At 42.4% G+C, this 25,778-nt stretch overlaps 1 long non-coding RNA gene across 6 annotated transcripts in view; it reads right to left on the bottom strand.

Moving 5' to 3' along the window:
* Nucleotides 1-948: 948 nt before the first annotated feature.
* LOC128806815 (uncharacterized) overlaps nt 949-25,778 on the bottom strand; it is a 38,550-nt gene continuing 13,720 nt past the window's right edge. For 4 of the 6 annotated variants that reach the window (XR_008436952.1, XR_008436954.1, XR_008436953.1 and 1 more), the window contains 9 exons: nt 17,154-17,243; nt 15,320-15,410; nt 9,257-9,414; nt 7,054-7,176; nt 6,792-6,877; nt 4,016-4,132; nt 2,883-2,928; nt 2,092-2,288; nt 949-1,457 (listed from right to left, as the gene is read on the bottom strand). This is a non-coding gene — a long non-coding RNA (uncharacterized LOC128806815). The remainder of the gene's footprint in view (nt 1,458-2,091; nt 2,289-2,882; nt 2,929-4,015; nt 4,133-6,791; nt 6,878-7,053; nt 7,177-9,256; nt 9,415-15,319; nt 15,411-17,153; nt 17,244-25,778) is intronic. The other 2 variants (XR_008436958.1, XR_008436957.1) reach the window with 2 other exon arrangements.

Genomic DNA, 25,778 nt, shown 5'->3' with positions numbered 1-25,778 from the left:
CTCTGAGAATAACATGGCTGAACATCAGATGAGTGCCACAAACCCCAAAACAAGGCGTGCCAATGAAGCTGGAAGAGCAAAGCTGAACCCAAACGAGGTTCAATTCCCACCATGAAATCACCAGGGTCTGTGAGCTCAGAGGCTCGGAGCTCTCAGTTATCTGACAGAAGAGGTCACACAAAGCCCCAGAGCTGAAGGAGCCATGGAGCTACCTCAGCTCCAGGTGGACGCACTGCCAGGCTGTTCATGCTGGGGCACTTTGGTGCCAGAGAGGAGTTTGGGAAGGGCTCCAACACTTCCTGCCATTACCAACGCCACAGCAAGAGCGTCCCTGCTTTTCCTGGAACACACATATTCCCTTTCCCAGAGCTCCATGGGAACTTACTGTGGATCACTCCCAGTGCAAGGCACTCAGGAAGGCTCTGCAGCTCCAGCCTGTCCTCACTGCCGTGCCCTGGTTTGCTCCTGGAATTCCCAGCCCAGAAATGTCTCTGTGTCACTCCACTGCCATCCCACTGCCAGGGCAGGCTTGGGAGGGTATCCCTGCCTGGGATTTTCACTGCCTCTCATATTCCAGGTTTCCTGGTCCTTCCTTTCTCACACTTCTGTGTGCTGACCAGTTACTCAGTATTTACAAAAAAAAAAAAAAAAAAACCAAAAAAAAAAAAAAACCACCCCACCAAAAAACAAAAAACACCCAAAAAACCCCCAGTCCCTTTCCCTGTTGCTAGATGCAGCTTGACACCATTCAGTGACCCTGTCAGCCCAGCTCAGTCTCTGCAAACACATCCCTCAGTAACGCTGCAGAAAAATCACAGCCAGCAGAGGCAGCTTTGAACTCTGCAGCTGCCGTAATCCACAGCCATCATAATGTGAGATGAATGAATGGAGCTGGATTGGTGATGATGCCAGAGAGTGGCACCAACAGTTATCAAAAGGAATCAGAAATGAGGTTGAGGAAAATACTGGGTATATTGTGTTCCTTGTAGTTTTGTGATACAGAGATTATTAATTGTTCATTTACTGTCATGTTGATGAGTGCCTCCAAACTGCACATGAACTTTACACCACGATTTCCATGGTGCAGCTTTGGTATCTGTTTCACGCCTCTCCATCCTACAATCCTCTTCAAGCACAAAACTCTTTCTTCCAAACTGGAATGCCGGGAATTGTCAGCCAGTCCTCATCCATGTAGAATGAGTATAAATGTGATTGTGAGGGGCCCGGTGCTAATCCTGGCACAAACGCTGTTCCCCATCAGCCTGGCATCAGCTCAGAGCCTTCTGGCTGTGCTGGGGCTGCTCTGTGTTGCTGTCCCGTGGAGTTGGAGCAGCTTCAGCCCTGTCAGAGCACACTTATCGTCACGGAGAACGTGTGCATCTGGACTTGGGTTCAGGCAGCTCTACAGCTCCTTGCTGGCAGCCTCAGGCATATTTCAGTAGGATCAACTCCTTTACCTACAGGGCCATAAAAAGAGAAGGGTTAACAAGGGGCTGTGAAGTGTCAGGGCAGAGCTGATGAGGTGCCTCTATGGGACCGCTGGAGAGTGCCTGACACCAGAGGTCTTGAGGCACCGTCTGCAGCATGTTCAGCGCTCTGTGCTCAGCCAAGGCTCCCAATCCCCGGCTGGAGGCACGTGGAAATTCACCGCTGCCACACCTGAGTCAAGCATTTTGGCCATTACCCTCAGTCATATTTACCCTATTCATGGTAACTCATACTTAGGAAGCACAAGTTCTGCCACCAGTTTCGATTCCAGTCTGTGCTGAGAGAGGGGCTTTGCAGTGTGCAGAAATTAATGCTGTGTTTTCAAGAGAAAAGATCTGTGTTTCCCAATTTGATTTGTAAAAATCTGTTGATTTTATTTTATTAATCCTAATTTTAATACAAGGTAAAATTATAAAAGGCAATACATAATAGATTCAGATGGAAATATCAAAAAAGATTAACAGCCTGTGAATGAATCAGCATTTTGGCCTGGCAATACAGGTACTTTGGGTGCCAGCTTGAGGTAAAAAGTGTCCTTGGAGACACAGAGTCCCCCAGGCAGTGCCCAAGGCATGTTGTGTGTGCAGGAGTTTTCTTACTCACGTGGCTGGAGTTTTGCTCTCCTGGTCAGGACTGGAGTCTCCATCGCTGCTCCAAGGCCGGTACGTGAAACCAAACAGGAATTATTCGTGACTCCAACACTGAGGCAACAAAAGCATAATGGAGAAGTGTTGTTCCTTGTCCTTGAAGCAACTGTAAACACAGCTTCAAACCAGGCATTTGTATGATGGTGTTGGAAGCTGTGTAAAAGATAATGCAACAGTTAATTTTCTGTGTAGTTGGGCTTTTCCTCACCATCAGTTGCTACTAAATAAGCCCCTAATATTTTTCAAGGGCATAACTTGCAACAAGACGACAGCAATAACCATTACATATTGTTTTCAATAAGATGCCATTTTCCTCTCTGGCAGGTAGTGATGGGCTTTTAATGGGTAACATTTGTTTCATAAAACTCCCAGATGCTGCCTTGACAATTGCAAAGGAAGAAAAGATAAGAAAACAAACCCAAAGCAAGGGCAGAAAATAAAAAGAGCAAATGAAGGATTCAGTTTCCATTGCAATGATCTATTTTGTGTCCCAGGCTGATGTAGAGTTTTGCTGGATCAGACATCTCTGGTGAACCAGTGCTGCAGAGCTCCACTGCGATCCTGGCTTTCCCACCTGGTGCAGCCCCCCAGCCAATCTGAGACATGATGGGAAATATTGGAAGGGAGTTACCATGCAAGTGGAGCTACTCAAGTAAAACCAAAAATTAGAGGGGATAAGCTTTCCAGACTATAAAGAATCCCAACAAATATAGAAAAAAATACAGATGACAAATGAATGGCACCAACCTCATTCCAGGAGATGAAGTGCACTGTGAAGTAGCAGCAGTTTAACCTGAGGAATGGGAAAGCCAACATCTGTGAAGAGCCAGGACAGTAGCCATGGCCATTGCTTTTCCATGTCTATTTTTTGAGCCCTACAGTATATCTGGTGAGTGGTAAACAGACCCAAACCACAAGAGTTTGAAGAGTCTGTCAGCACTGCCTCATGACTGGTGCCAGGGAGCTAAAGACAGGCGACTGAATGCCTCGATCTGAGTGGCTGGACAAAATCCAGGGGCTCCACATACTCTGTGTTACAAAGGAAAACTGGAATTGCCACCGCACATCTTTGAAGTAATACTGCTTACCTGCAGAAGTTCTGTTCCCCAGGTTCACGGGGAGGCAAGCCACAGGACATAGATTTTTTTGCACACCCTAGGTCAGGTTCAGCCAGCCCTGCTCCCCTCGGCTTCCCACACTTAGTCCAAACAGACTGGAGAGGGAGCATTTCCTCACTTGCTGCTTCTCTGCTCCTGTTTCTTCTTTTATGCAGAAACAAGAATTTCCAGAGAAGAGCTAAAAGGGTCATGACTAGCATGTGTCCACACCTTTATTTTGGATGGTAAAATCTCTCACACTGTGTGAGGTGTCCGAGTGTTACACAAAGCAATTTTATGAATTTCCCCCATCTAATCCCACTGTTTTTACTCTGAATGACTGTCTATGCAATCCAGTATTTACTCATCACAGCAGGTCCAAGAAATACTGCACCAAGAAATATTATTTCCTAAATTTGGGTACTCTGCAAAAATTCACAAATTCAATTTAATAATGTGGTAACAGCACATCATAATTTTAAATTAAAAACTGTATCCTCTCATTACATCTGCAAGTCTTTAATACGGATGTCATCCAGAAACAAGGCAATGCAAGCTGATCTCCACAGAGAGACACTGCACCCTGACCTTGGTGCACAGGGATTTTTTTCACTTGTCACATAAATATTTTACTGGCACAAAAAGTAACTGGAGTGGAAAGGGAGCAGTTCCCAACTGACAGAGTAGCCATACTTCCTTGGATCAGCCCATAACTTGGGATAAAAAGAATTGTAAAAGCAAAAGGAGACTTCTTTTTCTTAAAGCAGAAATGCCCAGTAATACCTGTGTCCTACCTCATGTAAGTCTGAAGAATTTTTAAGGCATCACGTGCTGAGGATGGGACAAGGGAGCATCAGCCAGAGTCACTGGTGTCCTCTGAGGGCTTGCTGCCGGATCAGCCTGTAAGATTCCCAATAGTTTAATTGCAGGCAGGATTTAATACTCTGCAGATCACAGCTACCTGAGCAATACAACAAATTTTACAGGAGAAGAACAGGTTCTGTGTAAGGACAATGGACATTCCCACACAGGCACAGTCCCTGCACCGCCACAGCTGGGCCACGCTGCCTCTTCAGACACTGATTTCCTGAGGCTTTGCCTGATGGTGTTTTAATTCTTAACACTGAGAGCCTCCATCACTCACCCTGGGAGATCATGCCACAGTTTAGTAGACATTACTATGGCAGTTTTACCCCTGACATTCATCCAAAAAAATTCTAGTTTTCCTAATTTAGTTCCATTCTCTATGGATCTTTTTTTCCTCCACGGGTATTAAGGAGTTCCTTTCTTGTTCCTGATAAAGTCAAGGTAGTAGCAACTAGAAATCAGTCTTACTCCTTAGCTGGGGAGATGTAACCTTGAGCAAGTACAGGTAGGTAATTATGGACTGTACTTAGGGGTCCGCTAAAACTTTCTGCCTGATTTCCTGTCCCTGCAGGGATGATAATTGGTGTTCCACAAGAAAGTATCCCAGCCGCTCTGGCAGCGAGCAAGGCAGCACTGAGAGGCTCTAAAAGCAGCTCTGTGCAGCCCCCCAGGCTGGGAGAGGAGAGGGAAGTGTGTCCCAGCTCTGCAGACACCAAAGACCAAACAGAGCTGTGAAATTCACTGCCAAAGGGACCACAGTCAGATGAGCTTCTCCCCAGGCTGTGGTGCCCCACTGCAGAAACAGGGCAACATGACTCTTGGAAGTTGAATTCATAAAGAGAGGAAGGAATGGGTTATGTTCTGATTGCACATTGGCTTGAATCGGGAGCTGCTCTAATAATCTGTGGAATGGGATGAGTCTGAGGGCCAGCTGAAGTGAAAGTCAGCTCAGGCTGAGGCCATGTGTGTCCCAGGTTTGCTTTTACTTTCTACATTATTTTTCCTTAATATAAGTATCAACCACAACAGGTACTAACAGAAGACTCCGGGAGCCTTTCCCAGCTGCTTTGGGCTTCAACCCCCAAAGCTTGCCTCTCATAATTCAGTTTCACCTTCAGGCACTTTAAAGTTAATAGACTCATTTGAGCAAAGGGCTTATTGGAAATCCATGTTGGAAAATAGTGAGCGTAAGTGTGCTGGTGCCAAGCTATAAACACATTTATACAGTGCAGTAAATCAGTGCTGCTGCCTCTCTTTGGAAGGGCCAGGCCAATTAAGCCGAATGTACAGGATATGAGAATGGAACCTGTTCAGCTGTAGGCAGGTAGCAAAGACTGCAGCCACACCACCCTGTTGGGCCTCATTTTGACATTGCCCTGCCTGGCCAAATTTGATACCATTTGCTTCTGGCTTGTCATTCACTGACTGCTGAAAAAGAACAGGGATTTGGAAAGGTATTAGCAGCACTGTGCGGGTGTGGCACGAGGACAGGCAAATGGAAGAGGCAGGAAAGGTGATGCCTGTGGACATCTACTGGTACAAGGTCTACGAATGTGCTTGGGCTCTGAAATGCAGTAATGGTGCTGGAGTCACTCTCAGAATTTCTGCATAGGTAGATGCTGTATGATTTGACCAATGACTTCTTACAAACAAGAAAATGTTCTTTGTTATCAGAGCATTTCACTCAACTACTTTAATTACCCCCCTGCCTCTTAAATGTTATCTAAAATACAAAACGAGGCACAATAATAGGATGGGATGTTACAGAGAGCTGGTTGGCTTTTAGTGCATTAAGTTCCTGGATATTATTAATATTTTCTGTTTGTGTAAAACCTGTCATTGATTATTTAATGTAAAGTTACCATTGCCTGAATAGGTGCTCAGATCATAGAAGCTGTAGCTGGAAGCTGACAGCTGGCAGAGCTGTCTTGTAAAACCTCTAAAATGCATTAGAATGCACACAAAAAAAGTAATTTTTTAAATGAGAGAGAAGAGGAAGAAAAAGAGCCCTTTGTCACATTTAAAAGGGGAGAATTCAGACTTTGAGAGAATTTAAAAGGGGGATTTCATATATTCTTTTAAAGGTTTTGTTTTCCTTTTAAGATTCAAAAAAGTCAAGCTCTTGCTGCTGCCCCAGTCCCTCATGCAAGATGGTCTTGTGCTACTCTGCCAATTCCTAAAGTAGGAGGAAGAGATTTCCAAATGAAGCGCCAAAAGCAACTACCAGGTCACCAGCAGTGCCTGCCCAGGTCCTAACCCATGGTGCTAATTATCCATCTGCCTTGTCAGCTGCCTGAACAGATTCTCCATCCTATGGCTGGGCATGGGAACAGGCTGCCTCTACTCTTCTCACACATCTTACTGTGGGTAGGTTTGTTTAGAATGATTTTTGAACTTAGTTCTAGCTATTCTGTTTGCACCTTCACTCCTCTCATTACTTGTTTCACTTACTCATTTACTCATTACTGGAACAAAAATTGTTTGAGACGAGCACTAAAGAAGTGAATGTTTGTGAACAGAAACCAAACCCATTCCCTTCAGAAAATGGCAACCCATACACCATGATAAAACAGAGTTATTCACCTTTAAATGCCGGCTTTTGAAAGCAAGAAGAATCTCACATAAGCACAAAGCCCATAATACAAAACCCCAAATCCACAAATATCTCCTGTGAGCAGGGCAATGCACTCACCATGGTGGGGAGCAGCCCATAGCCCTGGAGCAGCATTCATGAGCAGCTTGGTACTTGGCAGTCCTTTGCACAGGAAATGCTGTCACCTGAACAAATAAAGTAGATACCCTGGCAGGTAGCAAAGAAGCCACAGAAGCCCCTCTTTCTGACTTGTATCAGTATAATCTGGTGGAAAAGGGAACCACAAGGAGGTGGAAGAGCAGTGGCCTCTGACTGCAACTTCCCTCTTCCGGCACCCTGGTCACAGGCTGCTGCTGCCTACCTTAAATCCTTTAATTCTTTCACCAAGGAAATGGGATATTTTCCACCTTCACAGCTTCTTCACAGTATGAAACCCTAAAGTACATCCCAGCTCCCATCCTCTCTACACCAAAGCCATCATTACCTGCAGAGCAAACAACAGCACAGAGTGAAGGGTAAAAATCTCTGTTGAGACCTGGCTGCCTATGGGGCTACTCCCCTCAGCATGGCACTGGCTGTGCAATGCATTTTCTTTCACACACAGTACTCTTGGTTTCTTAATATCTTGACTTGTTCTTCCACTACATTTGTCCCATTTGCTTCCACAGCTACATCCCTAACCAGCCTAATTTGTCCTCTTTATCATCTTGAAGAAATTTTGAAAGGCAACTCAGAAATTTTTCTATCTGAGTTTTCCAAGTGTGTTTCACTATTCCAGTGTCTGTTGTATTGAGCTTGGAGCATCCTCATATCTACAAGGTATGGGAGATTTCATTCAGTGCAGATCCTTTATAAAGTCTAAAGGCTCCACTCAAACACCAGACTGGGGTGGCTCCACATTTGCTTTTTCACACTCACATTAAACAGATTTTAAACAGTTGACTTATTTGTGGCACACGATGTTGCATGATCTGGAAATTAAATATCAGGATTGTATTTCACCCCCAAGTCCCAAGGGGTTAATAAAGGAGTCTGTTTGCTGATTGTTTTCCCGAGATATAAACTTATAAAAGTACATTAGTTCCTCATCAATTTGCAGTTTATCTCTACATTTTTCCCTGATGACCTTCCCAATAGCATCCTGGGGAGGAGTGAAAGGGCTACAGGGATTCCAGAACAAATCCTTTGCAGAACAATTTACAATATGTGCATTTGTTTACTTCTGCCATAATCGCTACATCTGCTTTCCTGACAGTAATTAATTAAGTCTCATTTAATTAATTGTGTTCTCTGAGGAAGGTGCTGTTGACATTTTGCAGCTGGTACTTGAACGGGGAGCTGTGCAAGGCAGAGTTCCTGACAGCATCCCTGGTTTGAAGTCCTGCAGCTCCCCACACCCTGCCAGTGCCCGTGGCCTGCGCTGGGCTATGCAGCTGGAAGGAACCCCCTGGATCTGAGCCTTCAGCCCTCCTGGAACTGCCAAAAAAACCTCAAGTGGAGAAGTAACAGTCCAAAATCTGACTTGAGTATAAATAAACCCCAAACACAGAAACACAGATGTAGATAGCATACCTTGAGTTTCTTCCCAGTGAGGCCTCCTCCTCTATTTATTTACTTATACAGATTTATCTCAACTTCCTTGGGTCACACTCAGATGTGACAGGACAGGACTTGTCCTGGAGCAAGTTAATAACAGCCCCACAGGTCTGCTCTGCACATCATTCCTGTGTGTGACTGCACATCTTGTTTTACACAGATGGGCAATCATGCCTAAAAATCCTCCTATAATTCATCCCAGAGTTGCTGAACTGTTTGTACAGGCAATTTTCCATCTATTCCTAGCACTCCACATGCCACAGAGGTGTTTTCTCTTGTTCCCAAAATATTATTCTCCATTAATTGAATTTTGGTACAACAGCTATACCTTTGAGAGCTGGAGATTCTTAATCTCCTAACAGGCTCTTTGAGGTCAGGGGAAGAAGAAAGTCTAATATTTTCCACAGTGCTATGTAACCTACTAATGTCTTGTCAAAATGGCATGTGTTTACCATCCCTCACTGATACGCTGGATTTTGGCAAGGAAACCTTTGCCAACAACCACTTTACGAGCAAAACCTGCATATTTCTCCCTGAGAGCTATTTTTTAAGAACACTTCCTTTAAGGAAAATTCTTCTCACAAAATTTCGTGGCTGACTGAGGTGTACTGCTCCCAGCATGGCTGCGCCGATTTCAGCAGCATCACACCAGAAATAAACGGGATTGTTTTTGGTGGCACGATGTCACATGCATTGACCATATCCCTGGCAACAGCGAGCCTGCCCTGTGGCTGTTTGAGAAGAAAGAAATGGAGTGAATCAGAATAAGCCACAGTCCTGCAAAAAGCGGGGGGGGGGGGGGGGGGGGGGGAGGGGGCGGAAAGAAAAGAAAGGAAGAAAGGAACAGCCACAGAGTGGGGTCTGGGAAGATTAGGTGCTGGTTTGAAAACACTGAGGAAATGGACTGAAACCCAAAAGATTACTTGTCTACTTTCTAGCTGCAGCATTAATCATTCTCTGCTAATTACCTTCCCGTTTGTGCCATGGGTGCCATTAGCAGTGTCCCAGCAGTGCCCAGGGGTGCGCAGTGCATGTGCTGAGGGACGTGCCATAGCATCAGCCACATTTCAGGAAGGAGTTTCAATGTCTGAGTTTATTTTGTTTTGCTTGCAAACATCTGAGATCTCTGATTTGGCAAAAAGAAAAAAAAAAACAAAAAAAGCACTGCATGTCATTCTCTTTAGGGCTCCACATAAAAATCCTATCAGTGCTTTATAGATAGCAGTATGGTGGTTTTCCTAGCTTCAAATGCTTTCCTCTTCCTGCTACTCATCCAGATGGAAACATTCTGCAAACAAAAGCAGTACAGTGAAGGCATGTGTGAGTTTGGTCCCAGACACTTCAGATTGCACGTATTTGTCTTATTCTTTGCTGTTGGCAAATCTATAATTGAAGGCCATAACTACAGGTTTACCAGAAATGCAGAAAAGCCCTCTCTTTCTGTCTCTTTCAGTTTGTTCTTCCTGCAAAGCAAGTTGTCAGCAAACACCAGTCAACACTCGATTGCTGTAAGACAAGTGATTACAAAAAGTAAGAAATATTTGATTTTTCTGGATGTTTTCTGTCTCGGTCTGTACCCAGGGTGCTGCTTCCACTTGAAATTGTTTTTCATAGCTGTTATCTGAAGCCCACAGCTTATAACAAAAAGAGCTGATTATGTAAAACCAAAATGCGGTGGGGCCATCAAAGCCCAATCACCTGAGTGCAAAGCCCAGACTGGGCCTGGAGCCTCTGCACTTGCATTTCACAAGGACTTTTGTTCATTTCCAGATCAGAAGGGGGATACAAGGTAAAGAGCACTGGCATCCTTAAATTTTTAATCACTAGGGCATCTTAATCTGATGTTTTGTTAGGTGATTTTGCAGTATTCCTCCCTCCATGTTACAATAAACAGTCTAAAAACATGTGAAACTGCTCGCTCTTGCAGGATAAGGTTTGAATTTTAATTTTTAACTCATCACTAACAGGAACTATCTTTTCAGAAAAGCTGCTGTTACTGTTAAATTAGGAAGTCAAAAGTCAGTTTTGTGTAGAGGAGTTTGGTTTTTAGTGGAGCTTATTACTAGAATGAAGGCATGGCTTTGATAAATTTGGAACACAGCCAAACTACAAATCAGAGTTTTTAACTTCCAAAGTTAGCATGCAGTCAGCTTCCTTTATTTTTCTCTTTTTTTTTTTTTTTTCCAGAGCTTTGGCAACTTCTACTCTAGCTGTGCAAGTTAAGAGTAGTGTTATCTGCAGTATTTGTGCCAGAATTTGAAAAAAAATCATCACTTTAGACTCTTGCATCAGAGAAGCCCTGTCATGTGAAAGGGAGCTGGAGTGATCTTTCCCCTTCAGTAAAGCAAATTACATTAAAAAAAGCTGAGAAATGCTGCTCAAAGCCAACATCACACCCTGGGAGAAGATCAAGACTTTGGAAGGTTTCTATGTCTTGGAAGGCTGGGTTCATAGGAGGGGTGGTAAACTCACTTTTAATATAGAGAAAAAGACTGATTGAGTTTAGGTAAGTACATTTTCTTTAGGCTCTCTTCAGGAGCTTGGATGCCTCTCTCATGAAAGCTCCAGATGCTCCTACCTCCTGCTTGCCTCTGGAAATTTCAGTTCTAAATTACGAACATGGTAGTGAACATCAGTGAAAGAAAAACAAATAAGGAATAAAGGGCTTGATTTGGAACCAGGCAGAAGCTCAGGCAAAGCATCTCCCTGGTTACATCCCACTGCGGCCTGACTAAGGCCCCTGTCTGGGGTGAGCTACAGAGGAGGGGCAGCAGAGAGGAAATCCTCTCTTCCTGCCTCAGCACCGTGTTCTACCTCTGCAGACATCCCTGGTATTCCTTGGCAGCACCTCACACTGAGCTGACCTCCAGTTTGTACTGACATGCTGTAAACACCAGCCCATGTCCCAAAGCTGGGCAGGAGAGAGCTTTTCTTTACTCTCTGACCAACCCTTGTCTTTATAGGTAGCTCCAGGGGCACTTAAATTTATATTCCTACTATGCTTGCACAAAATATTTATGCAGGAATAGAGGGAATTGACAAAATATCCCCCAAACAATCCAACCAACCTCAGGCTATACAAACTGATTCTCCTCTCCCTCACTGGCAGTTTGGAGGAGTCCTGACAGTGTCACACAGGTGGCACCTGAGCAGGTCCTGCACTGCCATTCCCGGTTTCCACAGATCAGGCTTTGATTCACATCCAGTATGGCTAAGTCAGGCTCCCGTTGAGCAGAAAATAAACAAGACTTTGCTTCTTGCAAACAGCTCCTTGCTGTTAGAAACTGTTTGTGACATGCCTGGCCCTAGAGGAGTGCCAGGCCCAATTAATATTTTTTTTTTAACAAAGCATTTGGCTCACCTCTGATGAACAGCAGAGGTCAGAGGGCAGGGACCTATGCTGAAAGCTAATTGCTGAAGTTATTTGTCTGGCTTGTGTTAGGTGCTGCGATCCTGCTATACAAGTCAGAAGGGCAGAGTGCCCTAAGTGCAGTAGTCTAACTGCTTCTAACACAAGAGAGGAACAATTCACTGATCATCTCATTAGAGGCTTATCTATTTACATCTGGGCAGCTTCTCCTCTTTGATCCTGTAAGAAAAAAGGGATGGAAGTTTAGGACACATTCACTTGCTTTTGTAAAGGCTTGGATCCAAGCAAAACACGCTTATAATCTGGGAAATAACAATGAGGAGTTGTAAACTTAATCAATACCCTCTGACCAGTTCTAGATACCAAACCAGAGAATTCCAATGTTAAAGAATACAAGAGTGCTGACTCCTGCTTTTTATTTGACTCCCATTACAAACCTCATCTGTATGCTACCAAACAAAACAATATCCTTCTCCCTGTGGACACATGAATGAGCTATATTGACATTGTTTGGTTTTGTTTTTTGCCCTTCACAATATACAAAAAACTGCAAGCACTGTAGCCTGAAAATTCCTTGAGTAGAGAAATCTCTGCTCCCATCTATCGGTGAGCAAGAGAAGAATGCCCATAAAACCAGTAAATCTATTTGTTTTTTTCACCCAGGTCCCCTGGATGGACAGATAATCCAGGGGTAGGGGCTCTCTGGTACCATCTGCTTGTTCATAAATGTAGTGGCTTTTCTTTTATTTCACTCCTCATTCTTCCAGTGGCACTTTTGGGGAGATGTCATAGTTACATTTCAGTGACCACGAAGTCCTACCAGTCTTCTCAGTATCCTATACTGGGATGTTAGAACTGTTAGTTCATGCAGAAGATTTAATGAGGAGACATGATGGGGAAACAGATCCATGATGGGGCTGAACAAAGGAAAGTTTTTTTTTAATGCAAACTATGGTAACAGCAGCAGAAGTGAGACATCTTGGAGGTTGGACTAGGTGGTCTTTAAATATCCCTTCCAACCCAAACCACTCTGTGACACTCACTGACAATTCTTACTCAATCACTAAATAATTAATTTGACTTTAGATGAGGTTTTAGGAAGGAAATTCCAAAAGCAACAGAATATCCATTTGCAGCTGGCTGGCAACAGGCCTGCCCAGGCAGAAATCAGAACTCTGGGGCTGTGGTATCCAAACTGCTAAACTACAGGGAAATTTAGCAAAAGAACAAGGAGAAACAATGCTCATAAGGAATGTGTGCCTACAGAAAACTCATGGCATCAGCTGGAAACCAAATCACTGGACTGTTGCCAAAGATGCTGAATGAAATAGATGGTTCTATTTACTGTGGACTGTTTTCCCAAAGTTAATGGTATCTTTGCCTTACCACTGGCAAAGGCCTTGTGTTTTCAAAGAGTTTCATACTTGCAAGTGATGAACTATTGCCTGAAGGTGCTTGGAAGACATCCCAGGTGGGAAGGGGCACAGTGCTGTACACAGCTTTAAAGAGCTGTCCTTTATTGAACACAGCCTTATTGCTAGCAGTTGAGTTCTGGGTATCCACTGATTAGGGGTGATGGCAAAAGTGGAGGAGAAAGTAGTCAAAAGGAAGTTAATTACTGGATTCATACAGAAGGGCTGAATTTCTGAGCTCACCAGCTTCTTTGCTAGAATTTTCTCAGCATCTGAATCTTAAGTGAAGCCCCACTGCCATTGTTAGGAGCAACATTCAGTTCTTGCCATGCTCTCATTGGTGGTCACTGCTATTCCCAGATCATTAGGAAGAGGAACAAGCACAGTAAGGAATGTGAAAGAGGACTGGAGGGAAAAGATGCTGCTGAATAAATTCATACTGGGGTGAACACAGCGCTGAGACAGAATATAATTCAGCAGGAAGGTTTATCACTACAAACTGGCATGGTGCAGTTGAGTTGGGGTTTTCTAAAGAGAGCTGCACCCACAGACAGCTGACTGATGAGTTCACTGGATAAAAGACTGCTCAGGAGTTCATCCACTGAAAGGCTCTTTACAGGCTCCACTTTCTCACGGTCCCCCTCTGGAAGGAGTTACTGTGCTTTTAAGAGTTCCACAGCCCATGCCTGTCCTCCCATTGTTTCAAGTTAAGGGAACATCAGCTGGTTTTGCTATTGTGAGCAGGGGCCACTACGGAGGGCTAATTGCTTCTGTTCAGCTAAATGTCTGTTTTATGGGGCCAGGCTATTGCAGGCACCCAGCTGGACAATGGGACAGCGGCCTGAGCCTGTGATCTTCCTCAGACAGTCAGCACTTAGGCCACTTCTGAGGGAGCTGGCAAGAAAACTCCTTGTTTCTTTTTCCACACAATAAACAAAACTTCCAAAAGATAATTAGGTAATTCAGAGTGGATAATGATTATCCATGGTTTGGGAGGAATTTCTTTCTGACAAAGACTCCTCTGCATCTGTAGTACAAACTGATTTTACTGGGAATTTGCTATTAGCCAGAGGAAGCAAAGTTCCCAGAGGAAATCTTAAGGTGGGAAGTGTTTATTAATGCTAGATGCACACAAGGATACATAAAGGTTATTCCTTGCAAGCCACACTGCACTCTTGCTACAGAAAACGTGAACATTTCTACCCCTTGGTGAGATCAAGGTACAGAAACACATATTCTGAAAAGAATGCCTTTCTCCGGGGCTTTGGGGTTTTGTTTTGAGAACAGTGCCAGTATCTGTAAGAGGCAGGCTAGAATCATTCTTTATTGCCCCTGTGGCAAAAAATGAATCCTAATAAATTTTAACCAGCCAGTTAATTCTACAGCACCAAGATACAGAGCTTATTCCAGCTGCTCTTCCTTTTTTGGATACTCAGGTGATTGAACACCATGACTGAACACAGAATTTCAGGGATGTTGAGGGGAAGGAATGAGATAAGTATGTGCAGGGTGCTTCTTAATGCTGGCCTATTTAAATGATGAAAATTAAAGGAGCCCTATGGATGTTTACTGGCATCCTGTAATGGGCTCTTCACAGAAAGTCAACCTAAGCAGGCCTGGATATTGACTTGGAACTCAGCTTCATTCATTACTTACAGGTGAGGGTGTAAAGACACTTTTCCAAACAGAGATGGCTTGCCTTGTGGATGACTGGCCTGGTCTCCCAAAATGTCAAGGCTTGTAGACTTCTCCTATTCCCAGATCATTTTTTAATTTGAATTCCAAATATTCCTGTCTTTCTTTTTCAATCCAAAATATCTGGACTACAGAAGGCATTCAGAAAAAATGTGCTTTATCTAACTTGCATTAAAGATATAATTTTCAGGAAACACCATGAGTTTTACAGATTAATCTAAAATGGCAAAATTCAAGCACAACTGTTCTTCACATCTAATTGACCCACTAATAACTACAAGAAAGAAAATTAAAAGCAGATTTTGTCCCATATTATGCCTGTAGCTTAATTACAGAGCTGCATTGTGTGCTTAACTAAAAAGCAGTAAAGGCACTCAAAAAGTACCATTAATGAGTCAGCATCATCCCCTGAAGATCAGCTCCGTTTCTGGAATTTTTCTGGTAGGAACCCCTTTAATTTCTTAGGTTCACCCTTCCCTCCAGCAGCTCCTATCCAAGTACAAACTAGCAAAGGGGGAGGACAGGTAACAAGGAAGATCACAATCAAATCCTACCAGTTCAGCAGTGTGCATCCAGCAGGCAGAGGGTGAACTAGATGAGGAGGTGGGAGCTCAGAGATCCTTGTCCTCACAGGAGATTTGGAAGCTGAGAGTGGTCTCGCATGGGATGAAGGCACAGGGTGCAAAAGGAGAAAGCACATGGTGAAAAAAAATGCAGAATGGGGGTGATGCAGAGAAGCTGAAAGTTGTATTTAAGAAGTTCATTGTGAACACAGAGTGCTGCAGGAAGCAGCAAGCTTATCAGAGATCTTTTCATTGCCTATAGTATCAAATGTTATGTTCACAGGGAGACCAGACAAACAAATTAGCAGGATATTTCAATAGAGTCTAGACTGAAAAAGGTCTCTTGAGAAATTAATTTCCAAATCTTTAATCTACCTCATTTTATGTATCTTTATCTACAATAGTGCAGTGTTTCACACATCCCTACTTCAAGATAAATGCAGTTAAATACTGTCGAAAAAAAAAAAAAGGAATTAATGTGTTCTTTTCTTTATGTAACTTCACATTTTCCCAAATGAAATTTGAAGCCTCATCCAGGGAAATATTTACATATGTGCTTGTGTCATTCTGACTGCCCCCACACTTCCTGTACTCACTGGAGCCCATCTGATGTTTTAAACTAGGTGTTGAAATGTCCTACTGAACCAAGACCACTAATTCAGATTTTTATTTTCTTTAAGGCGGAGAACAAAGAGATATCTCCCTCCTGGAAGCCTCAAGGGTTGGCAAGAAAGGAGATGATGTGGGAAACCTTGTGCCCCTCTTCTCCCAGGTGAAATGAAGAGCACTGCCAGATGTACCAGTCAGAAGTACTGCAGAAGTATTTTTTTCCTAAGATGTGCAAACCTCAATCCTTAAGTCTTCTCAGGAAAAAAAAAAAACCCACTTGATCTGAATGCAACAGAGAACAGGTATTAGATTGTTTTGAAATGTGTACACTGTGGTAGCTCATGGACATACTTCTGGTATTTTACTCACAGAGCTGTCACTGTGTGCACATTAAAAGAAGTGGAACAAGCACAGCTCCTGAAGAAATCATCAGTATTTCTTTCCTCCTGATCTGGCTCTTTCTTTAATTCCTTTTCCCTCTCCCTCTGAGAAGTGTACCAGATTGTTCTGAACAGAATGCCTCATCTGTGACTTTAGCACAGGACACGCACCAGTGCAGAGTATCTGCTGATCAAGCTAATGCTGAAATCACTGTGATTTTATGCCATGATAAAACACACCACAGTGGCAGAGCACACAGGCACTTATTTCCTGTTGCAGACAAACACCCATTGAGCACTGCCCACCACATGTGGGGAACCTGTCTTACCCTATTGCTTTTTTTGTTGCTTTTCAGGAAATTTCACTGCAGGAATGAGAACAAATCAACTACAAACTTGCAGGGAAAAAGCACACAAATTTTAGATGTTAATCTCCAATTACCAGTGACTGAAAGGGCAAAGGACCCAGCTCCAGTGCCACACTCAATACTCCTCACAGGTGAGCCCTTTCTACAGCCCTCATTTTTCTTTGTCAGCTCTTTTCTGATGGCAGCTAGGAGTTTTTTGTTTTATCTGTAAGATTTTTCTGCATTTAGTGTTTTCATCTGTCCATCCCCTCTCTGCTAGAGAGAAATGACGCCTTACCTCTGGTGCTAAATTAGACAGTCCTTCCTGTGATTTTTGGAAAATTACCTTTATGGTTCTTTGAGGGAAGCACTTTTTTCTTAGGGATATCTTTAATGTGGCCAGATTGTTTTTTCATTGCAACACAGAATCCTTACTAAAAAGCAGCAGTTCATTTAGAGCATTATGCAAAGGAAAGCACATCAAAATACCTGGAATGATGGATGGTTCATCAAAGACTTGAAATTGCCCACTCCTCTTTTTGGTGATATTCTGGAGTTTTTTCCACCACTGATGTGTTCCTGAAAGGCAAATGTGAGATAGTTAATAGGATCCTACCAGCACTGAGCACCTCTGAGAGCCTACTGCATTTTTAGAATTTGCATTTTTGGTTTGCCATTCCCCAAAAGGTCTTTAGCTTTTGTGCTTTAGCTTCCTGATGCATCACTTCCACAGCACCCGTCTCTTTGTCTGTGTCTGAAGGGTGGTGGAACCAAAGCCAGAACCACAGAGAAGTGCTGGTGGAATACTGGTTTAAACATAGCCTAAGCCTGTGTCTGTTTCTTTACTGCATTTAAGGAGAAGAGTTCTTTCAAGAGCTATTTTTGCCATCCCCATGAATCTGAAGCAATCGTGGAGTTTTGCGAGTTTCAACCATGTAATTTCAATATGCAACAATCTCTCCAGCTGAGTAATTTGGAATCCACGCATGCTTTGCAGTTTCAAGATAATTTGATCTCAATAGCAGTTTCGTGTAAATGTTTTGGCAGCAGTGAAAATACCCTCAACATTACTACTTGCAACTTGAAACATCAATAACCATTTTACATGCTGGCAATGAAAGAGCTTGATAGGCAGGTTAAAATCATTAATTCCTCCATTTGAAACTGATATTTTCTCACTGAAAGGTTTGAAAACAAATTACTTTCAACAGGTTATTTCTGTATTAATGTGATACCAGCAACATCTGTGCAGCTCCCTCTCTTCTCCTTTGGGCAAGCACTGTTAGGGGAGATGGAAGGAACACAGCTCTTGCTTGCTTCACCCCACAGCTGTGGGGAAAACATGGGATACTATGTTTGAAGTGCTAGATAATTGGAGGAAGTGGATGGAGAATGATAACAACAGCAATAGGGAAGTTTCTCAAGTGATTTGAGAAGGTTGTCTGGTGCAGGCTGGCTGTTTGATTATCTGTGCACTGGATACCCACTTCTCTCTACTTGAATAATACATGGGAACCAAGGATTGTTTACTTTAAAATACCAAAATGAAAAATGACCATGTTCTGAAAATAAAACCTGCGAGTTTCAACTCTGCCACCTCTAGGAAAGCCCAGTGGGAGGGATAGTATTGCTAGAACTAGGGGAGGCCTCCTTTTCCTTATTTGTTATCATTTAACAGAATCTGAAGGCATCTTCCTTTGCAGAGAGCAGGAACTCATTCCTGTGCAGCTCCAGGCCACACAGAGGTTATGGTGCCCATTTCGCTTGTGGTGTTAAACAACAGGGTTTCAGAACTGTAGTTGGGCTGTACCAAGTCACCAACAGAAAACAGAAGAGCGCATGCATAGTGGAGACTTTCTGACTTAGCAAGAGATGAAGACATGGTGGCCTTTAGCTGCTTTCTCCCTCCGGTGTTCTCAAATACCACTGGTTGTGTTCCACTACAGGGGAGATTTCTCAGGGTTACATTTGGAAGCACGTGGTCAGCACAGAAAAAATCCCAGCCAAAACATTCATGTTAATTGGTGATTGTTTTTTGAAACCATTATGAATCCATGTTATGCTCTCAGCCTTTGCTCTAAGTCTGCTTGGAAAATTGAAGTTTTGTGGCAATGAACTGTGGTATCCTGTTGAGCAGGACTAATGTACATATTATGTACATGCTAACAAACACAACCTGACTGCTGCATGTCACTGGGAAATTAAAAGGACTGTAATTATGCACATTATATGTCTATAATGCCTGCATCTGAGACAAAGAATATAGCTGCCACTTCAGGATGAGGCAGCCCAAGCACTGTCAAGACCTGCCAGGTGCTTGCCTTATTCAGAATGAAATGTGGTGTCACTGACTCCAGCAGCGAAATTCTCAAGGAGCCTTGTGTTCTGTCCAAGATTCATTGATATTCCCCATACATGGAAGCAAGTGTTTTACCAGAACAAGCATCAGTTGTGCTAATCAGAGAATATGTAATCACTGAAGCAACTTGCAATGATATTTATGAAATGTGAATCTTGGATTTATTTTGCAAAGACCATCTTATTTTTCTATCCAAAGCTGCTTGTTATGCAAACTCTGAGGACTGTTAACTATCGCATGACATTTGAAAACCAGAACTTTCCAAAGCCCCTTTTTATTGGCTTTTTTCCCCTCTCTTTGGCTAAACCTATTCTGGGTTAATATTCTTTTCAAAGTTAACCTTTCTTGATCAGTGCTTTTAAAGCAGCTGTTTGAGTCTGCCAAGGAAGATATTATGAAATCTTCTCTCCCATTGCTGCCTGACCAAGGATGTTTCAATGGAAACATGGTCCTTTTGATCTGATTTATTTGGGAGTTCTTCTTGTGCAGCTTGTATCTCAGCAGAAAACCTAACAATCTGTTTGCTCTTACTGGGAAAAAAGAGATTGTCGCCCTGCCAACATAATTACATTGGTGAGTTAGGGAATAATGAGTGAGAACAGATGAAATATTTAGATATAAATAGTCTGTTTTCATGTGCTGTGATTGTCGCTAATAAGGAAGGGATGTGTGGTTTGTGGTTCAGGGACAGGATGAGGAACCAGGACATCTGGATTCCTTTCCAAGCTTTACCACAGTGTATTGAAGAAGCCATCAAATCTCTTTGTGCCCCATCAGTTGGAAGTGGATAATAATGCTCTGGGGACTAATTCTTTAACGCTGTCATCTTCAGATGTTCAGGAAGGAAGAGCAATACAAGTGTACACTTCTTGCACACTAGAAGTCGGTCCAACTAGAACTTTAAATCCAGATACCTAAAAAGTTTGTGAATTAATTTCTCCTATCCTAACTTGAGTAATTTGACACACTTGCAATGAGAGAAAAACAAGAGGAAGATTAAAACCAGTACAGAGTGTTTGAACACAGTCCTGTAAGTTTGTGATCTTAAGCTTTCTGGGACAAGTTTTTTGGGCTTTACACTCTTTACACTTTCTTGAAAGAGTTGCCAATTATGTCCTTGACTGAAATGTCCTCATTGTTCAAATCCTGAAAACTACTTAGGCCTTAACTCATGAGGTTTGGTGTAATTTAGAAGAGGCCTACAGTGGCCACCTACACAAGGGATGTGTTTCCCCCAGCCTGTGTGTATTTTGTTCACTGCAGCTGTAAGCAATAGATCACTAAACCAGATTAAAAGCCTGTAATTCCTATAAAAGTAATTAAAGACAAGATTAATCTACCTAGGAGTAAATAAGCAAATTTGGCATGTAAATCATAGTGAAAAAGAGTTGGGTTTTTTTTAACATGCATATGGTAATGCAGAGTCTTAAAAGCAGAATTGCTTCTTCAGCTGAGGAGGGGAAGAAAGAAACTGTGCTAGAGAGTTGAAAGCCTTGAGTTTAAATCACTTGGGATGAGTACTGTATTATTATAAGGTTTCTACTACTTATTTAAATTTCCAATTTACTCAAAATGAGAGTCTGTAATGCACTAGTGTTTTACCTGGGTGTCAGATGGCTCTGCCTACACCGGAAAGCTAAACAGGAGCAGATCCACAGCTGGTAGTGGGGACCCCACATCCACACTATACACGTGGCTGAATTTTCCAGTCTAACCCCTTGTCTGAACTGGCTGCAGCCTAGGAAGTGTGCTCCTGGAGTACTTTTCTGATGTTGGTTTCATCCAAAAGCCCGGTTCCTATGCTCTGACCTGAGGTGCAAGGAAAAACATGGTAAATGGGAGAAATCAGGAAATTTGCTTTAGAAGTGCCCTTCTGATCTGACCTAAAATGCCAACCTACCCTTACCTATTTGTACTGTTACCCCTGAATAAGGGCAGCACAAGGACTTAATTTGCACTTGGAATCCAGCTGGCCAGGCAAGGCCGAGGACAAATTTCCCTTTGCTTTCACGGAGGCTTTGCTCTAAATCACTGCAGTTGGACACCGCTGAAGCAGCAGCTGGAATACTTTGAAAAAAAAGGCTTAAGGCTATGTGTAAGAGAAATTGGCTTCAGTTTGTTGATTTTAATCTCATTTGAGACCATTTTTGGGAACACTGCAATATTGGCACAGGAGGCACAATTATAGGGAGAATTAGCTCTTCACCATCACTCTAAGCTAATTCTGTGTGTTCTGTGATGCTGAGGGAAAAGCCAACCTCCTGATGCACAAGAAATGCTCCAGAAATCTCTAGTCATTCATTTATTTCCCAACTGACTGGTACATTAAAACAGAGAATTAAAAGTCTATGGTTAACCAAGTCCTTCCCCCTTCCTATATCCAATCCTTGCTTTCACCAGGAAAAATGTGGGCACATGGCCTGCCAGGAAATCCTTAGCATGGTCTGCCTGGGTCTGCAATAAGGAGATGCAAGGAGCAGCATCCCAAAGCTTACTGCTGAGATCCCTAATCCACCTCCAGAACCTTAAAAAATGAGTGCACTCAGAGAGACAGGGAATAGGTACTTGGAGGCTCATATTCTACTCCATAAAAGTTGCACTTACAATGATTCACATCACACTAATTTTCCTAAAAAGACATCCCAAACCAACACACACACACACAAGCTCTAGCTGTGCATCTGTGTATGCATGGCCATTTAAATAACTTTATGTGGTGACACAAAGCAGCTACAACTACCAAAAGATTTAGCAACACGTTCTTTTCCTACAGCACAAATCTTTTCCTACGCCACAAATCCCACTAGTAGTAATTTCATCTCAAAATGGAAAGCACAGCATTGCATTATGTGAGCACAAAGGCCAAATTTCCCTGGTTGGCAGTTAGACCCCAAGCTCATACAAACACAGCAGGAGAAACCTGAAATGATTTTGTTTCCTGGTGGCACTAATTCCATTGCTGGAGAAAATGTAATTATATTTGTGTTGATGTTATAATGGTAACTTTGCAGGCCAGACTCCATCCTGTCTGTTAGGCCAGATAGAGCTGAAACAGCAGCAGAGAACTAAGGAATGCCTGTTCCTTGGTGGCAGTGTGCATGGAGCCCAGGCAATCATTTCAACAGTAAAAGTTCATTCTGTGTATAAGATAGTTAAGATTTAATTGTGTCTCAACTACAAAACCTCTCCTTTTCAATGAGGTGGGAATTGCAGTCATTCATTGGTGATACCTTATTGATATATGGTGGCATTTTTAGGTATTTATTCTGGTTATTTTAATTTACTATGTTACAGGAGATGTGCCAGCCTATCCTATTGTTCTGTCAAGGCACTGTGTCAGTGTGAGATGTCACTAGTCCTGAAGGATCACATTTTCATTCATCACTTTTCTTGCACAAATGGTACCAGTGCCCACAAGAGAAGCAGCACTGAGGGAGGGTGTTTCAATTCAGGGCTGAAAGATTTCTTTTTCCTTTTATAATTCATAAAGAACTCTTAGAGCTGCAACTGAACTAAATTAAGCAATTAGAAGATAGAAAGAACTAAACAACTTATGATTTTTAAAAACTTAGACTTTGGTTGAGAATAACATTCCAGGACAAGTAGAACACATCGCTTTTAACACAGGTTAAAAAAAAACAACCAAGCACAAAAAACCACTCCCATATTGTTTGTGTCTGCTGAGCCTAATTTTCTTTGTCTTTTCCTTCCCTAGTCATACAGCAGGCCAAAAGCCATGGTTACATGGTATCTGTAATTAGGACCAGCAGATGGAATAGTTAATCATGCCCCAGCTAAGCATTGTGCATGTTGCTGGGGAAGTCAGCTAAGGTAGATTCATTTTTCCTAATTTAAGCATATAAAAAAGAAGCACCTGGTTTAACCTCCCATCCCACCTCCCTCTGCCTTCAGTGGGGAGGGAAAGGAATAGACAGGGCTGGGGCTGTGGGTGGAATCACTTGCTCCTTGGTGGTGCCTCCTCCACCACTGGGGAGGGAAGTGCTGGTCTAAGCTGAAACTCAGTTATCTCTGTTAAACTGCAATTTTATCCTTTCTTATCACACAGAAGAGGCAGGAAGATGACTGCCAGACATGAGGGCAGCCAGGGGCACACAGGAGCCACTGACAACCTGTGCACTTCTTGACCTCCCCATCCTTCACTGCTGGATGTAGCCAAGAGAGGTGGTCAGTGTTCACATTCCAAGCCTGGGGCACAAATTTGGCTGAGCTTGGTTTTTCCATTTTCATCAATATTAAAAATATGTCCTGTACAAGGTGGTACTTCTGGCATTTACCACACAAAGGCCTGTGCAGGCACCACATTTTCATAAATGCTTCATGCCTGCAGATTTCACAAGATTACATTGGCTTTTGCAGGAGGAATTTTATGGGCCTAACCAATGTTACCTGAGGAAATACAGCTCCCACATGGTGATTTAGGTTTTTTTTTTTTCTCCTCAAAATACAGTTATAATAGGGGGGCTAATGTATGTGAACACCAGAACAAAGTTTCTTAAAGGACACTTGAACCATTTTAGATATGGAGCTTTCAACAGCCTGTTTGTTCTTAAGTTTTGCTTTTGCTGAACTTTTTCAACTCGGTTAGTATTTTGTTCAATTTTTTAAGGATAATAATACTAATGATATAATTCTGAAAGCAACATAATTAAATTGCCAGAAAACTCTGCTATTGAAATCACCTTTAGTTGCTCTCAGTTTGTTTTGGTTAGTTGATTTTTACCTGGGAAGGTTTAGGAGGTCAGTTTTACTATATAATACATTGAGTTGATAATAGATGGGAAAAAAAAGTGATTTTTTTTTTATTTTTTTAGTCAAAATAAATAAATCTTAAGTTTGAGGGAGTAACTCTTAAGTATGAACATAAAGATGCTGGCACTGTTAAATTCTAAAATTACTACATGAAATCTAATAAGGAGCGAGTATATGAAAGCACTAGAGTATTATGGGTCACCTCTTTCTAACTTCACTTGGAATTATTTATCTACTTGCAAATTTAATTAGATCCATACTATGCAAAATATATAACATACAAGTTAGAAATGTATATATTAATTTGAACAGAATAGATAATGTAAACTTCTTATTTTAATACCCAAATTATGCCACTTGGAAACAAAAAAAAAAAAAAAAAAAAAAAAATTGCAGACTGCTATCATACATTTTCTGCCTCTTTTGCACTCCGTGGCAGAGCTACTTCTGCAGTGCAAGGAAGAGCATTTTTGCATGGATCCTGCCCTGTCCAGAGTACTGGAAATGACACAGTAGCACAATCATGGAGTCCCACTTCCTTTACTAGAGGAGATTAGAACAAGCATCTGTGCATTTGGATGATCATCTAAATGAATCAGAGTGTGGCAGAGGCCTCCTTTAGCAGTGTCCCTGTCACTAAAGGAAATGAGGGTGTAATTTCACATGTCCGATTACAGGAGAGCTGTTCAGCAGCCAAGCAGCAGGTCCAGTGTAAAAGGCAAATCAGATGTATCTCACATCTGTGGACTGGTTTTGTTGCACCTCAGCACTTCAGTAGTGTATCACATAGAAAGCCTTGTGTTCCTCAAGTGAAGAATTCCTAATCTGTTTATGTGACATAGGAGAAAAAAAAGGAAATAGCCTTTTAAAAAGTTTTATTCATTCTAAACCAGTCATCATGTGAAGTAGAAAATGTGCTTTTCTTCTTGTTCCCTTGATTTTTTTTTTTTTTGTTATATTTCCTGGTGTGCCATCTCACTCTTTCAAACTGCAACATTATCAAGATATGTAATAAGATTACACAGAAAAGATGAAATATTAAACGAATGTATAGGTGCTTCAGGCTTTGTCAGAGCTGGGATGGATCATTCCTTCCTTCCTCCTGAGCACTGATGTCTTTAACAAAGGTTTGCTGGACAAAGATTCACCTTCTACCAAGTCTGTATCACCTTCACACACTGTCACTTGTTTCCCTGCTCTAAGCTGCTACACAGATACTGAATACTGCATGTGAACTGTTTATTGAGATGCTCCTTGTGTAAATATACAGGTTTGATTTAGCTGGCTCTCAGAAAAGCAAACAGGAATAATGGAAAATATCTTCAGCTATTGCTTGCTGTGATCAGCCATCTCACAGCAAACTCTCATCATATAAAACCTGAGCTGTTCACAAAATTCTTACTTTTTTACCTCAGGCACCTTAGGAAATTGTTTTGCAAGGACTGAGGGCCAGATGACCAAAAGGACTGTGGCTAATAAAGATAGCCTTCCAAGGAGCCACAAGGTAGCCATTCAAAACCCCATCTGCTGTGTCCCTGTTCACCTTTGCCAGATCCCCTCCAAAGGTATAAATCAGGTGGCCCCATTACTTCAGGAGAGCTGAGTCACATTGTGCCAATAATGACTTTGCAAATATTTGAGTATTTATGAAGTGCTAACTCTTGTCTCTATGTGTTCAGCTTAGCCTGGATTCAGCTGTGATACCCAAAGTATCACAAGTACTTAGTGGTTAAGCCTGATTTTGCACACACAGGATGCACAGGAGTGTCCCGGCTTTGCATCCAAAATCCATGTTTGACATCTACCCATGCAACTCACCCCTGCAGGACACTGCTGAGTCATTTCCCACTGGTCAGAGCCACATAAAAGCTCTGTACATAAAATCTAAGTGCACAAAGCAGACAGGAGAGTAACAGTGTGGTCACTCTGCACAAATGGGCATGGCTACAATAACTACAGGCAAGGGGAATTAGGTCCTATATAAT

The sequence above is a fragment of the Vidua macroura genome, chromosome 4 (genome assembly GCF_024509145.1).
Source record: "Vidua macroura isolate BioBank_ID:100142 chromosome 4, ASM2450914v1, whole genome shotgun sequence".
Taxonomy (NCBI): domain Eukaryota; kingdom Metazoa; phylum Chordata; class Aves; order Passeriformes; family Viduidae; genus Vidua; species Vidua macroura.
Note: the sequence above shows the minus strand (reverse complement) of the source record. Positions and strands in the feature narration are given on the sequence as shown.